Here is a 16,911-nt window from a genome sequence, read left to right as displayed (position 1 = left end):
TCAACAGGGGTCATCTGCTAGTCATGATCAACCTCCCTATGAAGTTTCATGATCCTCCGACCAAGTGTTCTCAAGTTATTGTCCGTAAAAGGTTTAAATGACCTTTGACCTTTGGAACTCAAAATCAATATGGGTCATCTGCTTGACATGACCAACCTCCAGATTAAAGTTTCCTGATCCTAGTCCCAAGCATTCTCAAGTTATTTTCCGAAAACTGTTTAAATGTTCCGGGTCACTGTCACCTGGACCTGTGACCTAATGACCTCAAGATCATTAGGGGTCATAACCAACCTCCCTATCAATTTTCATGATCCTAGGCCCAAGCATTCTTAAGTTATCATCCGGAAACCGTTCAAATGTTCCAAGTCACTGTGACCTTGACCTTTGACCTACTGACCTCAAAGTAGAACTTGACCTGTATTTCATGATGTTACACCTGTGTACAAAAATTTATGATCCTTGGCCCAAGCGTTCTCAAGTTATCATCCGGAAACCATTTAAATGTTCCGAGTCACTGTGACCTTGACCTTTGACCTACAGACCTCAAAGTCGAACTTGACCTGCATTTCATGATGTTACACCTGTGTACCAAAATTTATGATCCTAGGCCCAAGTGTTCTCAAGTTATCATCTGGAAAACATTTAACTTCCGAGTCCCTGTGACCTTGACCTTTGACCTACAGACCCCAAAGTCGAACTTGACCTGCATTTTACGATGTTACACCTGTGTACCAAAATTTATGATCCTAGGCTTAAGCGTTCTCAAGTTATCATCCGCAAACCGTTTAACTGTTCAGGGTCACTGTGACCTTGACCTTTGACCTACTGACCCAAAATTCAAACTCGACCTGTATTTTCTGATGTTACACCTATGTACCAAAAATTATTTCAATTGGTCAATCCTTTCTTGAGTTATCATCCGGAAACCATGCAAAACCAACAGACCGACCGACCGATCGACCGACCGACCGCCAAGCTCACTCCTATATACCCGCTCCCCCCCCCCCCCACCCCTCCCAAAACTTCGTTTTGTGGGGGTATAAAAAGTTACAGTTAATAAACCTTACTTTCTGTCCGGGTTTATCAGTACCAGTATGGACATTTTCATCTTTTATGCATCATATCATATATATTACTTGTCGATTAATTACAGGCTGTAAATGTTTTGCTGCTAGTTTTGAATATAACAAAGAAGTATAAAATACTTTAATTTATTTTTATAGCTCTTTGAATATACCTATGCCTGATTTTTAGGCTACAAATGCATAATTTAGTCATATAATTGTTTTTTTCCCTTCCATTACAACAATCAATTTCACTTTTTGTAAAGAGGCTAACATTCGCGCTAGTGGTTATAACTTTGTTTTACCTCATTGTAATTCTTTAAGTAAACAAACTTTTTATTTTAATGGCATTAAAGGATGGAATGCACTTCCTGAAAGCATTAAATCCTTGATTTAAGAAATCTGTTAAATCTCATTTACAAGAAATGCACAAGAGAGAGTCTGAAGATCCATTTCTGTATTACTGAATGTGATGTAATCTTCGTTGATCAGTATTAATAATGTAATGTTATTTTTATTCTCTGGTCATTTAATTAAGTATGCATAAGGAGCCTACTTTTACTCCCGTTTTTAACCTAAATCTTGAGAGGATTTCATTTTTTTTATGTATTATTCAATTTTTTATAACTTTGGACATGTCAATTTTACCCATGGACACCATTGGAAATAATCTTTTAGCTTAATGGGTTATCCATAGGAACATATATATATAATACATTTTTTCAAATTTTTATTAGTAATTTCCCTTTTGGCTGTGTGTGTATAAGTGTATGTATGCACATGTGTATATATGTGCATGGCAAATATATTTATTCGCATACATATTCGGTATAAGTAAAAGTACGCTATGAACTTAAGGTTTTTTAAATGCAAATTGTCTAACTTGTTTTAATTTTTATAATGTCTTGTTTTAAATACAAGATACAAGATACAAGAAACTTTATTTAACGTCGGATATTACATAACAAGCTATTTCCCGACAAACAAAGGTAAAATAATAACAACTAAAAATGGATGTAAAGGAAAAGCAAACGGTTAAAGCACAGAAAAAAAAGCAATAAAACTGTTGTAAAAAGTAAAAAAATAGAAGATTAAGATATATTTTACTATCAAAATTATCAGTACTTAGATAAATATGAATACTATTGTTAAAATAATGAAGAAATTAAATACATAAAATAGTAATAAAAAGGTTTAAATATGGCTTCGCCTGATTTTGCCAGCTGTGCGGCCAGTCCACATGCGCTGAGGGAAAAAAATATCTATGAAAAAGTGTAAATACTAAAATAACAAGCAGTATGATGATGAGTGAGTAGAGTTGGTTATAAAGAAAAACTAGAGTTGGTTATAAAGAAAAAATAAGCACAATGCAGGGTAAAAAAATCAATAAACACAAAAACCTAAAAAGCACAAAAGCATAGAAGCAGAAAATAATAATAAACTGGTAAAAACAAAGATATCTATAGCTGAAGACGCAACTAAGAAACACACAAATAAATAAAGCAACATAACAAGCCAAGCAGCAAAGAAAAGTATAAAAGCAGCTATAAGCACATGGCACATTTACATTTTGGACCAGTCCAGGTGCGGATCAGCCTGACAAATTCTTTGTATTCCTGTGCAGTCCTTATATCATTTGGCAGACTGTTCTAAACCCGAACGGCCTCAAACCTAAAAGAGTTCTTGCCATACCTGATTGCCTTTACTGTTGGTACTTCTAACGTGTTTTCATATCTGAAATTATATGAATATGATTTTACATTTACTAAGGATCTTATATATTCTAGCTGGTGAGATGTTGTTAATCATTTTATAAGTTTCAATAGCAATTGTTCTTAATCTGCATAGGTGAAGAGTAGTTAGTTTAACTTTGTTTAACAAGGTTTCATAGGATGATTCATAGTCATTATAAACAATTCTTAAGCCACGATCCTGTATAATTTTTCAAGCTTTTCAGTATTTGATTTACTACAGAAATGCCATTTATTACAGAAATGCTACACGAGCGGACAGTAGTTGAAGTTGGACCGGATGAAGGATATAAAAATGACCAATCTTGTTTGAAAATTTAGTAATTTACTTAACCGCTGTAGTACATTTAGCTGTTTTGCTGCTATGCGACTTATGTTGGTGGTCTGGCTGTAAAAGTCAAGAAGGGAGTCTAGTGTAACACCTAGCTATAGTTGTTTGACCTGCTTGGCTTTTCAACACTTCACAAATACATTAGTATTGCTTTTACCATCCTGTACATTTCTTCTTTTACAATTCTCGCACAGACGCGCACCTGCACGTAATATTCGGAAAGAGCTAGGCGTGTCAGTATAGATAGATAGATAGATAGATAGATAGATAGATAGACCTTTTAAGAACATGATAAGGGGCATGTTCGCGGTCTATACTCTTCGTGGCATTTATATGCTTCATTGTGTCTGAAAGGGCAGACGGACCTTAAAGGGAATTCCTATAGTTTTTTATGCGCATCTTTCTGCGCAGCCGACACTTTCTATGGAAAACTGAACTGAAGTCAACATTTGTTGAAACATGTTACAGACAATCTTAAATATGACGAATCTTGAATGAAATAACATTTTTGATAAGTTTTACCAGTAATCAAATGTTGATACTGATTTATGTTGTATTGACAAGTATCATGCCTGACAGGTATCTTGTTATTTTTGTGGTTGTGTTTTCACATCGCATTTTAGTACAAAGACAGTGTTGTTCATATAATGTAAGATAATTGACTTAGTACTGATAAGACAATATCACCTTTCAGATTATTTAGTATTCAATTACAGAAAGAATTAAGAATTTTTAAAACTTTTTTTTTTAACTTTTAGCAGACATACATGTAATCAATTTGGCCAGGTTCGTGCCATTTCCGTCCGAACAGGTGTTGTATTCTAGCGGTCTTAGCATAAAATTTAGCCTGGTGACCCATACATTTTTAGCCATTTTTATGCTCACAATACAATTATCTATACACAAGAAAAACAGGAAAAATTTCTATGAAAGAGTTTTTTCAAAATTAAAAAATATATTCTTCACTATGGGTATTTTTCATTGAAAAAAGTTCACAAAAGTAAATATGAAACATTTTTTTTTTCATTTGTACCCATTATTGTAAGGATAGAGTATTACAAATATGACTATAATATCAAATAAGTATATAATAAAATCTGTAAAAGGAAAAAAACCGTATTGTGCTGTCTTGATGTATATTTTGGTTGGTATTTATAAAAAAGCAGAAAATTATGAAAATGTTGAAAAATCGCTGGCAGTTTCAGCAACAGTGGGTGTGTTCAAAACAATTTTTCACAAAAACAAGCCTGGTGACCTATTGTTTTTATTTGTTCATTGTTTTCAGCACAAGTTTTCCTATCATATATGTGAATTTAAAAAAATTCTATGAAAGGAAAAAAACTATAGGAATTCTCTTTAATTAAACTTAAACTGACTGACTGACCTCGTCTTCACACGTGATTTCGTTGTTATTTAAGTTGAAAGTTGATTTCTTGCCTATGCATATTGCTTGGAATTTATCTGGGTTTGCCTGCATTTGATTGATTTCAAACCAAGTTATTAGTTCTTTGCTTTCAGATTCGAGTGTTTCTTTGAAGGTGGTTAGGTTCTGGTGACTGAATGATAAGGTATTGTCGTCGGCATAGTTATATAGGGTTGATTTCTTAATAAAGTAGAAGATGTCATTTATAAAGATGTTGAATATAAGAGGCCCAAGTATAGATCCTCGGGGTACTCCTTTTATGATTTCTAGCCATTCACTTTTGAAACAATTGCTTTTGACCATTTGGCACCTATTTGTTAAGTAACTATTGAGTAACCCGCAGGCTTTTTCTGAGAGACCATATGCTTTGAGTTTAAGTAGTATTAAGTTATGAGGTAGGCAGTCAAACGCCTCGGATAGATCCATGAGAATGGCGCCGACATGTATATTTATTTTCATCTAGAGGCTTTTTCCAGTCTTCAACCAAACGAACAAGTGTATAGTTTGACAGCCAAATGATGGTCTAAATGCTGCAAGGAAGGGATGGAAGATATTACTAAAGTGGGTATTTAACTGGTTGCATCTTTCATAAAGTTTTAATGGTGATTCTTAATATCTGCCACTTAATTTTGTCTGTGATACTTAATTTATTTGTTTGTCTTGTTTGTATTGTGTACTATGTCCTAAAATAAATAAATAAATAAATGATAATAATAATAATAATAATAATAATAATAATTATAATAATAATAATAATCAATAACCAAGATATATATCCCCCCCCCCCCCCACCCCCGCATTCGTTATAGCTCATTACGCCTCATTCCGCAATCGAAGTCGTCCGAAATCCAAGATGGCAGCCTCCATGAAAGTCATTAATCGAAAGTTTCAAAAGCAGATTTTTAGTGAAATATGTCACTGCCAGCCACGGTGGTTTTCTACTTACAAGGTTTTGGTGAGTTTACTGTGAATTTCAGGCATATCAACCGTCTATAATGGTTTGAATAGGAAATGTCTAGCCTAAAGTGTAGGTCCAGATTACTATCGATAGAGCTGTAAACGGACATGTACTGTACTGATGAGTGACCAACAAATCCGGACGACCATCGAACCCGTACACCCCTATAAACGCTGCTTTTGTTTCAACAAGATTACATATACTGGCTAGCATCCTAGAACTGGACACTTTTGGAATATTTTTCATGATAACTCGGGAAATAGATATATCTAGTGGTTGAAATTTCACGTGAACAAAGCTAGGTTCTCCTCCTAACTAAAGAGCTAATTTGTTTACTTCTAAAATTAGGTACTTTTCCGAGGCCTACACAAAGGGCCACCGAATCACGTTATTTTAAGGTCTAACAGTACCATGTTTCTGGACTGCGAGTTGTCACTTTATTGGTTTTCAATTTACGGCCAAGTGCAAATAAAGTGTGACATTGGGGTCCAAAAATGAACTGCTGTTAAGACATGTTTAGATAGTTCTATTTTAAAGGACATATATCGAAAATCGCAGAAAGTATACCTTTTTCTAAACAGATGCTGCTTTCTTAAAAATATATGGATTTTATATAGGACTAAGATGATATTTTTTTCAATTCATAAAGCATTGTTAACCTGGTAAAATATTATGTAAACCATTATGTTTGCCAAATTTTTTTCTTTATACATTAGGCAAGAGCATGTGACAAACTTTCAAGCTATATTTCAGTTACATTCAATGCGCTCTTAAAAAGATACGGCAAATTAATGCCAGGGAAAGTAACAACATTAAGAAACATACCTTAAATTATTTTTTTTCTTAGATGTTAATGGAACATTTAATTAAAATAACCATTTCAAGTTAAAGCTATATCAAACTCCTTTCAAATAAAACCAACCTGGCTTTGATATTCATAGTCGTTACAGAGCAACGTCCAAACCAAAAATTTCTGTTCTACCGTTATGGTTGGGACATATTACACTACTTGATAAAAAGACTGAAAAATAGATCTTAACAAGCAACACTTTGTGCTTCATTTCACCATTAAACTAACCTAAGATGTTCAAACTCTTCAAAAAAACATTGAAAATGTTACTAAACAACAATGTAATTTATGGCACAAGTCTTTTTATAAATGTTAATTGTCAAAATAACAATAAATGCCTGATTCACACATCATAATTCTAGCTTAGTGCATCACAGTACTTAACAAGATCATTTCTTGATCAAAACAAGTCCAACTTAGCTTGCCCCGTCACAAATATAAAGCAATCTAAACGTCAAATTATTTTGACTAAATGCCAGGTAAGAAGACAAATGTTCTTTCAAATATTTTTTTATGTGCTATATTACAAAAAATAAATGATAGAACATTGTGATGAAGTCTTCCTCAGTTATAAATCCTCATGACGCTAGTTATCTGCGGAAAAACAAATCTCCGTGGGTAAGTAATTATATGTCTGGAATTTTACTGATGCAATTTCTTTTACCAAAATTATAAAAAAGGTATATATTTTAGTTATAATTCATATTATTAAAACAAATTGTCTTGTTTCAAAGCCAAAACTAGTATTATACAGAACGATTTAAGCAACAACTACTTGTCCAGGCACATGGTACTGTAAAGAGATAAATTACAGCAATGTACCCACCCCCCCCCCCCCCGCCTTTCTGGGCCTCAAAAACATACACAACCATTAGAGGTACACAAATATGTTTAGTTTGGAGGATGACCAAACTTTATTCAATTGAAATTACGAATTATGAAAGGATTTGTTACACGTATAGGATTAAGTGTACCCCCCCAAAAATCACATTTATTTTATATTCAAGCGCATGAACCAGGACAGTTCAATAGGTCAAAGGTTAAGGTTACAGCAAGGTCAAATTTGTCCATCAAGTTTTGTGTCCAGTGCATAACTTATATCCAGTTTATGCTTTCCAATTTAAATACTTGCACAGCATACAAATACAGAACATTATTTAGTAAAACTGTCCAGTTTATATTATAAACTATATATTATTTTGGACTAACATAGTAGGGAGTAATAGGCATTTTTAATTTTTTTGAAATACAGTGAAACACTGCTCCTCGAGCATCGATGACTCGAGCACCCGGGCTCGCTCGAGCAATTAATATAGTCCCGGCCGATTTCCTTCTATTATCTATGTGAAATTACCATGGCTGGGTCGAGCATCGATAACTCAATCGCTCGAGCATGACACCTGGTCCCTGTGTATTAATTTACTCTTTGTTGCTTATGGCAAACTCGAGCAAAATTTTTCACACCTTCGGCAGTCAGAATGTATCGGTTATTTTAAAATTTTCTCACGCCGTGAGAATTGCATGGTCTATTCCCCGACTGTCTTAAATGTTTGTTTGTTGGTATATTTGATTTGATAATGAGATTAATTATTGATGAAAGGTGGAAGAAAAATTTTATTGATCCAAATTGTTATTAATTATTACATTTTTTGCGGGATCAAGAAGATAATTATGAGATCTTAATATTTTATTCAACAATTGTTTGCATGCAAATAAAGGAAATAATATAGCCTTTTCATAAAAATGAGACGATAATTATGAGATCTTAATTTGGAAAAAAAAATTGTGGATTCGATTACAGTATTTCAAATAAATACAAGAAACACGGCAATGCCACGAAACCAGGTTTTCAACACTTTTCATAAGAATAAAAAAGCATACTGAATCACAGTGCACCACTTTAAAGCACAACCCTAACCCTAACCCTAACTTTAAAGCACAACCCTAACCCTAACCCTAACCTAACCCTAACCCTATTTTTAGTAACAATGACCTTGACCTTGATCCCAGAAACCCCAAAGTCAATCCCAAGCTACAACATAAGAATAAAAAAGTATATTGAATCACAGTGCACCACTTTAAAGCACAACCCTAACCCTAACCCTAACCTAACCCTATTTTTAGTAACAATGACCTTGACCTTGATCCCAGAAACCCCAAAATCATTCCCAAGCTACAACTTTATATAAGTTTTCTATACACCAAGTTTCATCATGATAGCTCATTCCTAAGTTAAGTTATTGACCGGAAACCCTTTTTCTATTTTAAGTAACAGTGACCTTGACCTTGACCCCAGAAACCCCAAAATCAATCCCAGCCTTTGTCTTGATATAAGCTACATACATACCAAGTTTTATTCAAATATCTTTACCGAAATAAAAAAAAGTTATTGACCGGAAACACCAGTTTGACGCCGCGGCCCGCCCGCCCGCCCGCCTGCCTGCCCGACCAACGACATACCCCAATCTAATAACTCAGGTTTTCAAAATGTCTTAGCTGTTTCTTCACATGTGCCATTTACGATCTATCATAAATAACGTCTGTAATACGATTTTTTTTGAAAATGTCATGAGTGTGTTATTATTACGCATCACCGTTTCCTCTGCAAAAGGTCTCGGTGACAATTGGTAAAACAAACTTCAATTTTCTTCGTATGTTGGTCAATGTTTGGGTCGCTCGAAACCATGGATAACTCGAGCATTTTGCTCATCCCCTTGCGACCTCGAGCGAGCGGTGTTTCATTGTAACTACATTGATTTCAAATTTATCTTTTCAAACAAGAGCACAGCCTGCAGTTGCCAACACTTGTCTATAAGTGCTTGGCATAAGGCAATATGCAAGAGAAGAGGTATAGTTCTTGACATTGCTACCGGGTAATAACCAAAGACATTCCAGTTTTATAAGTAAACATGAGGCTCAAATGAGCCTATGTCGCTCACATGAAAAGGACCATAACCATCTGACCTTTCTTCTAACTAGATTTGGTGAAAATGCTTTAAACAGTTCATTAAAAGCTTTTTTTCCTCTTTATTTTGTTGTGACACCCCTTTAGAACAATCTTCATGATAAGAAATTGTTGTTTTTTTTTTAAATAATTTTAGCTCTTATATCCCCTAAAAAGGACCAAGCAGAACCATTTCAACCATACTACAGACCAAGTTTAATGAAGATCCATCTAGCAGTTTGTAAGAAGAAGTCATGTAAAGGTTTTTCTATTTTAACTTCTAGCGGCCCTTAAAAGAGGCTATGTGCCCCCAATTTAACTAAGTTGGGAGACGACTTTACAATGATGCTACAGGCCAAGTCGAATGAAGATCCAGCCAGCAGTTCACAAGAAGAAGTCATTTTCAAAATTGTTTACTGGCTCGAATACTGAACAGGGAAAATGCATTTTTGTTCTTAAAATTATTAATATAAGATATTTTAAAAGCATCTGATAATAAACAAAATCTGTCCATAAGACAACCTATGCTCAACTATTTGTATTGTTGTCCCAGAAGCAGTAATATTACGCTAAATGTTAAAATATCTACAGAGTTTCAATCCAGTATCTGCATTAGTTTTTGAGATAGTAACTTGCATGCAAAACTTTAACCAGGATTTTCTTAATCCGAAAGGGGGCACAGTTTGGCCGAAATATATGTCAGAGTTATGGAACTTGATGCTATCACCTAGTTTTATAACACCAATGACACTAGTGAAGTTTCAAATCAATATCTGCATTAGTTTTGGAAATAGTAACTTGCATGCAAAACTTTAACCACGATCTTCGAGGTAAAAAAAATGGGGCATAACTTAACCAAAATACATGTCAGAGTTATGGGACTTGATCAGAAAGTAGGTCAGTAGGTCAAGGTCACAGTCAAGTGACCCCTTATCACTTGGGGTCATCAGGTAATTATAATTAAACAGTCTAGGAAATATGATCTGATAATCTTACAAGTACTTTTTCCTATATAACTTGTATAACAAGTGACCCCCAGGACTGGGCCTCTTTTCACCCCAGGGGCATAATTTGAACAATCTTGTTAGAGATCCACTAAGCAATGCTACATACAAAATATCAAAGGCCTAGGCCTTGAACTTTCAGACAAGAAGATATTTATTTCTTTTCCTATATAAGTCTATGTTAAACTTGGGACCCACAGGGCAGGACATCTTTTCACCCCAGGGGCATAATTTGAACAATATTGGTAGAGGACCACAATTCAATGCAACATACCAAATATCAAAAGCCTAGGCTTTGCAGTTTCAGACAAGAAGTCTATGTAAAACTTGAGACCCCCACCCCTCTGGAGAGGTGGGGGGGGGGGGGGGGGGGGGGCAGGGCCTCTTTTCATCCCAAGGGCATAATTTGAACAACTTTGGTAGAGGACCAAAAGGCAATGCTACATACCAAATATCAAAGGTCATGTGGTTTTAGACAATACGATTTTTTAAGTTTTTTCCTATATAAGTCTATGTGAAACATGGGACCCCCGGGGCGGGGCCTCTTTTCACCTCTGGGGCACAATTTGAATAATCTCCATAGAGGACCATTAGATGATGTCACAAGCCAAATATCAAGGCCCTATCCCTTGCGGTTTTGGACAAGAAGATTTTTAAAGCTTTTCCTTTTGGTTGCCTTGGCAACCAGAGTTTTGCATGGAATTCAATTCTTTGAATAATTTTAAAAGGGGGCCACCCAAGGATCATTCCTGTGAAGTTTGGTGTAATTATACCCAGTGGTTTTCAAGAAAAAGATTTTTTTACAAAATGTTGACAGACGACACACGATGCACGATGGACATTGAGCGGTCACAAAAGCTCACCATGAGCCTTTGGCTCAGGTGAGCTAAAAATGGAATGACCAGCTGTGACCAAACTTACACAAGACAAGAGGGCCAAGATGGCCCTAGGTCGCTCAACTGAGTAACACACCATAACAGTATAAACATGTTTTACCTAGTGATTTCATGGAGACAAATACTCTGACCAATTTTCATTAAGACTGGACCAAAAAACGTGGCCTCTTGAGTGTAAACAAGCATTTTCTTTCAACTGATGATGTTGTTCCCATGCTCTGGATTAATCATTTTGATGAAGAAATTCCATACTCAGAGCAAAATTTTACCTTGTGTAATTTTCAGCAGTGTCTCACTGCCTTTTTCAGCACTGACTGACCGGTGTTATGGTAGGTCATGTGACGTAGGTCGGAATATGAGAAAAAAATGGACAGGTCAGTAGAAAGATAGAGAGACATATGAACCCCTGAAAAGCGATTCAAAACGGACGGTGAAGAATAAACTTATAAAATTATTGAAAAGTTGGAAAAAAGACTCCTCTATATCTGACAAACTGTATAACAGACTCTATCCAACCTCTGAAAATGTGCCCAAACTCTACCGTCTCCCAAAAATACACAAAAAGGATGCCCAACTGCTACCCATTGTCTCAAGCAATGGGAGTGTAATGTATGACACTGCTAAATACCTAGCATCAGTAATCGGACCATTGGCAGGTAAAACACAGCACCACATTATCAATAGTGTTCATTTTGTGCAGAAAATTCAGGGACTAGAGGTACCACCAGGACAGAAATTGGTATCATATGATGTTTCCGCACTCTTTACTAGTATACCTGTAGAAAAGGCGCTTGAGGTCATCAGAATGAGACTAGAGAAAGATAAGAACTTGAATGACAGATGCGAACTCAATGTTAAACAGGTCTGGGAACTTTTAGAACTTTGTCTCACAAGTACATACTTCGAATACCAAGGCAAATACTACCAACAGAAACAGGGAGCGGCCATGGGGTCCCCATTTCCCCTATAGTTGCTAATCTGTACATGGAGTTCTTTGAATGCCAGGCACTAGACCGAGCCAAGAACCCCCCATCACTGTGGGTAAGATATATATGATACCATGACCAAGATACACGAGTATGACACTGACAAGTTCTCAGAACATCTGAACACCATTGACCCGCACATAAAAAGTTCACTTCTGAACAGGAAGAGGATGGGAAGAGACCATTTTTAGACACTTGTATTCATGGGCTCAACAAAAGTAACAGTTTATAGAAAGCCCACACATACTGACCAATATCTTAATTTCAATTCAAACCACCACTTGGAACACAAAAGGTCAGTGGTAAGAACCTTGTTACACAGGGCTAACACACTTGTGACTAACGAATCAGACAAGAAAAAGGAAGTTGAACACGTGAAAACAGCGCTACGTGCAAAATTTGCGAATGGATACCCGGAGTGGATATTTCAGCTTCCCAACAAGAAATCTCAACAGGACAAGACTCAAAATAGTGCGGCAAAGGAAAGAAAAGTGAACATGGGTATGCCCTATATTCGTGGAACTTCTGAAGTTCTTGCGAGAGTGTTTAAGAACCATGGAGTGAATATGTTCCATAAACCATACAATTCTATAAGGAGTCAGGTCACTTGGGTGAAAGATCCAATCGATAAACTGAAAAAGTGTGGAATAATATACTATGTGAAATGTGAGAACTGCAAAGAAGATTAAATTGGGGAAACTGCCAGAACACTTGAGACTAGACTAAAAGAGCATGTGACCAGAACGAATTCAGCCATACATGAATATTGTCAAAACACCGGATTTGACAACACCAAGATTCTTACAAGTGAAAGTGGACTTATTAAACGAAAAGTCAAAGAGGCTATCAAGATAAAACAGCGGAGACCATCGCTAAACCAAGACAAGGGCCTGGAGCTCCCTCCCCACCCCCGTCTATTGACCTCTCCTCCGATCACGTGACCTTCCTACGTCACGTGACCTACCATAACACCGGTCAGTCAGTGCTGAAGAAGGCAGTGAGACACTGCCGAAAATTACACAAGGTAAAATTTTGCTCTGAGTATGGAATTTCTTCATCAAAAAGCATTTTCTTTGATTTGACCTAGCGACCTAGTTTTTTAACCCACATGACCCAGAGTCGAGTTTGTCCAAAATTTCATGAAAACAAACATTCTGACAAAGTTTCGGGAAGACTGGAGCAAACAGGTGGCCTCTAGAGGGTACTTAAGCTTTTCCTTTGATCTGACCTAATGACCTAGTTTCTGACCCCATGTGACCCAGATTTGAAATCATCCACTTTATGATAACAAACATTCTGACCAAGTTTAATGAAGACAGAATCAACAAGAGGACCAAATGGTCCTAGGTCGGTCTTGATCAAATTTAATGAATATCCTGCTTTAAATGTGACTTTGATTTAACTGGGTGACCTAGTTTTTGACCCCAGATGACCCATATTCGAATTTGACCTAGATTTCATCCAGACAAACATTGTGATCAAATTTCATGAAGATCCAGTGTAAAATGCAGTCCCTATTGCAGACACAAGTTTTCTCTTAGATTTGACCTAATGACCTAGTTTTTGACCCCAGATTACCCGTATTCGAACCTGACCTAGATTTCATCAAGGCAACCATTCTAAATTTTATGAAAATCCAGTGTAAAAAGCAGCCCCTAGGGCGTACACAAGGTTTTTCTTTGATTTGACCTAGTGATCTAGTTTTCGACCCTAGATGATCCATTTTCAAATTTAGCCTAGATTTCATCAAGGCAATCATTCTGACTAAATTTCATGAAGATCAATTGAAAAATACAGCCTCTATCGCATATGCAAGGTTTTTCTTTGATTTGACCGGATGACCTAGTTTTTGACCCCAGATGACCCATATTCGACCTAGATTTCATCCAGAAACATTCTGATAAAATTTCATGAAGATCCAGTGTAAAACGCAGTCCCTTTTGCATACACAAGGTTTTTATTTCATTTGACCTAGCGACCTAGTTTTTGACCCCAGATGATCCATATTCAAATCTGAATTAGATTTAATCAAGGCAACCATTCCGACTAAATTTGATGAAAATCAAGTGTAAAATGCAGCCCCTATTGCGTACACAAGGTTTTTCTTTGATTTGACCGGATGACCTATTTTTTGACCCCAGGTTTTTGGTCTTGACCTAGATTTCATCTAGACAAACATTCTGATCAAATTTCATGAAGATCCGGTACAAAATGCAGTCCCTATTGCATACACAAGGTTTTTCTTTGTTTTGACCCAGTGACTTAGTTTCTGACCCCAGATGACCCATTTTCAAATCTGACCTAGATTTCATCAAGACAAACATTCTGATTACAATTTATGAAAATCCAGTGTAAAATGCAGCCCTATTGCGTACACAAAGTTTTGTTTTTTTATTTGACCAGGTGACCTAGTTTTTGAGCCCAGATGACCCATATTTGAAACTGACCTAGATTTTGTTCAGACAATCGTTCTGATCAAATTTCATGAAGATCCGATGTAAAATGCAGTCCCTATCAGGGTTGGCATGGTATTTACCGGTGCGGTAATTGCATACAAAAAGTTTTTCTTTGTTTTGACCTAGTGACCTAGTTTTTGACCCAAGATGACCCATTTTCAAACTTGGCCTAGATTTCATCAAGGCAATCATTCTGACAAAATTTCAAGAAGATCAATAGAAAAGTACAGCCTCTATTGCATACACAAGCTAAATGTTGACAGACGACAGACGCTGGACACTGGACATCGAGTGATCACAATTACCCACCTGAGCAATGCTCAGGTGAGCTAAAAAGACAAGGTTCTTCCTAAGGTATGGCTTTTAGATTGCAAGAAAAGACAAAAAGCGCAGTTGACCTTAGTTGCTCACTTCAGATGGACTTCAATCTTTTGACCTTGCTTCTGACCAAGTTTGGTTAACATCCATAAAGTAGTTCATTAACCTTTACCCTGCTAACTTTCTAGAATGGACTGGTCAACCATTCAATTTGGGCAGTATCATTTATTATTTGAAGGGGTGTTCACAACAAAATCACTGACTGAATAGCGAACAGTGCCAGGTCAAGTTCTTTGCTTTTGAGGATTAAGACAATTTTCTATGAGCATTCAATACCAAGGTTTATATTGCGATACAGTTCTCTTATGGAAGCCTGGTTATTTTTAGATTTGCATTCGTGCGGTGATATTGATACAATACAGAAATCTGTTAGACTGTGTTACTTCCTTTGTCTTACAGTGGCTGAAATAGGAATCTAAGAAAGCTGTACGCTTGTAATTGGTTGGGGACAGTTTTGTTTTTTAAATAAAATAGGTAGATGTACTTTAAAGGCCTTTATATTCAACTGGTTATTTATGGTGTTTATAGAACTAAGGATTCCTGCGTACGAGTAACTGTTGTGTAAAATAAATGAATAAATGCTTGAATCGAATTTCCTAGCTCTGTATAGGCGGCCGGGTCTAAAATCTTACCTGAGGTAACGGAAGTCAGAAAAAAATAGAAACGGTCATCCATCCATCCATCCAGATTCAGCTCAAATTTGCGTAAAAAGTAAACGGTTATGAGACACTTCACACTCTTTCCCATCATTATTTTCGTCTGGTCACATGCTTTAACAATATACATATGATCAGGGCTCCGGAAATTTGATATAATTTAGGTCGGTTATTTGCAGATAATGCGGTACAGGTCGCGCAAGGTGTGCATTCCGGGACATTTTTGCCTCAAAATTCAGTGTATTAAAACTGGAGTTTTACTCATTTTTATCATAGAAACAACGGAATCGGCAGGCTGAAAATGTCACATGATGAAGTGTTAAATATATGCAATACATCCGATCAACACTTTCAGGGAATTTCTCAAAATTGGGATTTTAATAATTTTTTTCGTGGAATTTTCAAATTTACCGTCCCTTGCCCCCATAACTGACACTATTGCTAAGACAGATCAATGGCACAGATAACAAATGGAATCAGTTTCAATTCCGACTAAGAAAAAATATTTATAATCTTTCCAGAGTGATAGAATAAATACCAAAATAGAGTTATTGTTTTGAAATGATTATACAATTAGCCAATATTAATACAGTATATATAACAAATACATGAATATGGGCCATTTGTGTTTCGATTCAAGTTTCGGGTTTGTAAAAAAAATCCTTTCAAAAGCAATATTCCGGGATTCCTCTTCAGAAGTGTCTCCATGATTTTGACAAACCACTGGAAGCAAGTTGTCGAGATTTTAATTATTGAGTAGTGCAAGTTTGTAATTACGTGTGATCATGTCTTAGTCATGGTCTTGTGCATCAGCGGTAATAATTGTCAACCATTCAACAGTTAGCCATCATGGACTAAAGTGAGATATTGATATCTCTTTCAACTGCGTTCAGCTCTGCCGAGTCCATCCCTGTTACTCACTCCAATGCAGGGCTTCGGAAATTTGCCGGTTTGTCGGTTTTGGACCGATTTTTGACTTTTCAGACCGGTTCATGAAGTGAAAAAAAAAAAAAAAATCGGTCCCGTAAAAATGGAGAAAAGTATAAATTTCGGTCTGATATCTCAATACACCATCTACTGCCAAGCAGGAAATTGTTGGTCGCACCCTCAGATAATCAATAAACGTGTCAAACGGTCTAATTGTCACTTTGATAATCGGTCCGTAATTAGCATGTGACGCAATCAGTGCTCGCGCGGCACATCCTTTAATGTTT

This window comes from Mercenaria mercenaria, chromosome 9, assembly GCF_021730395.1.
Source record: "Mercenaria mercenaria strain notata chromosome 9, MADL_Memer_1, whole genome shotgun sequence".
Lineage (NCBI taxonomy): Eukaryota > Metazoa > Mollusca > Bivalvia > Venerida > Veneridae > Mercenaria > Mercenaria mercenaria.
Note: the sequence above shows the minus strand (reverse complement) of the source record.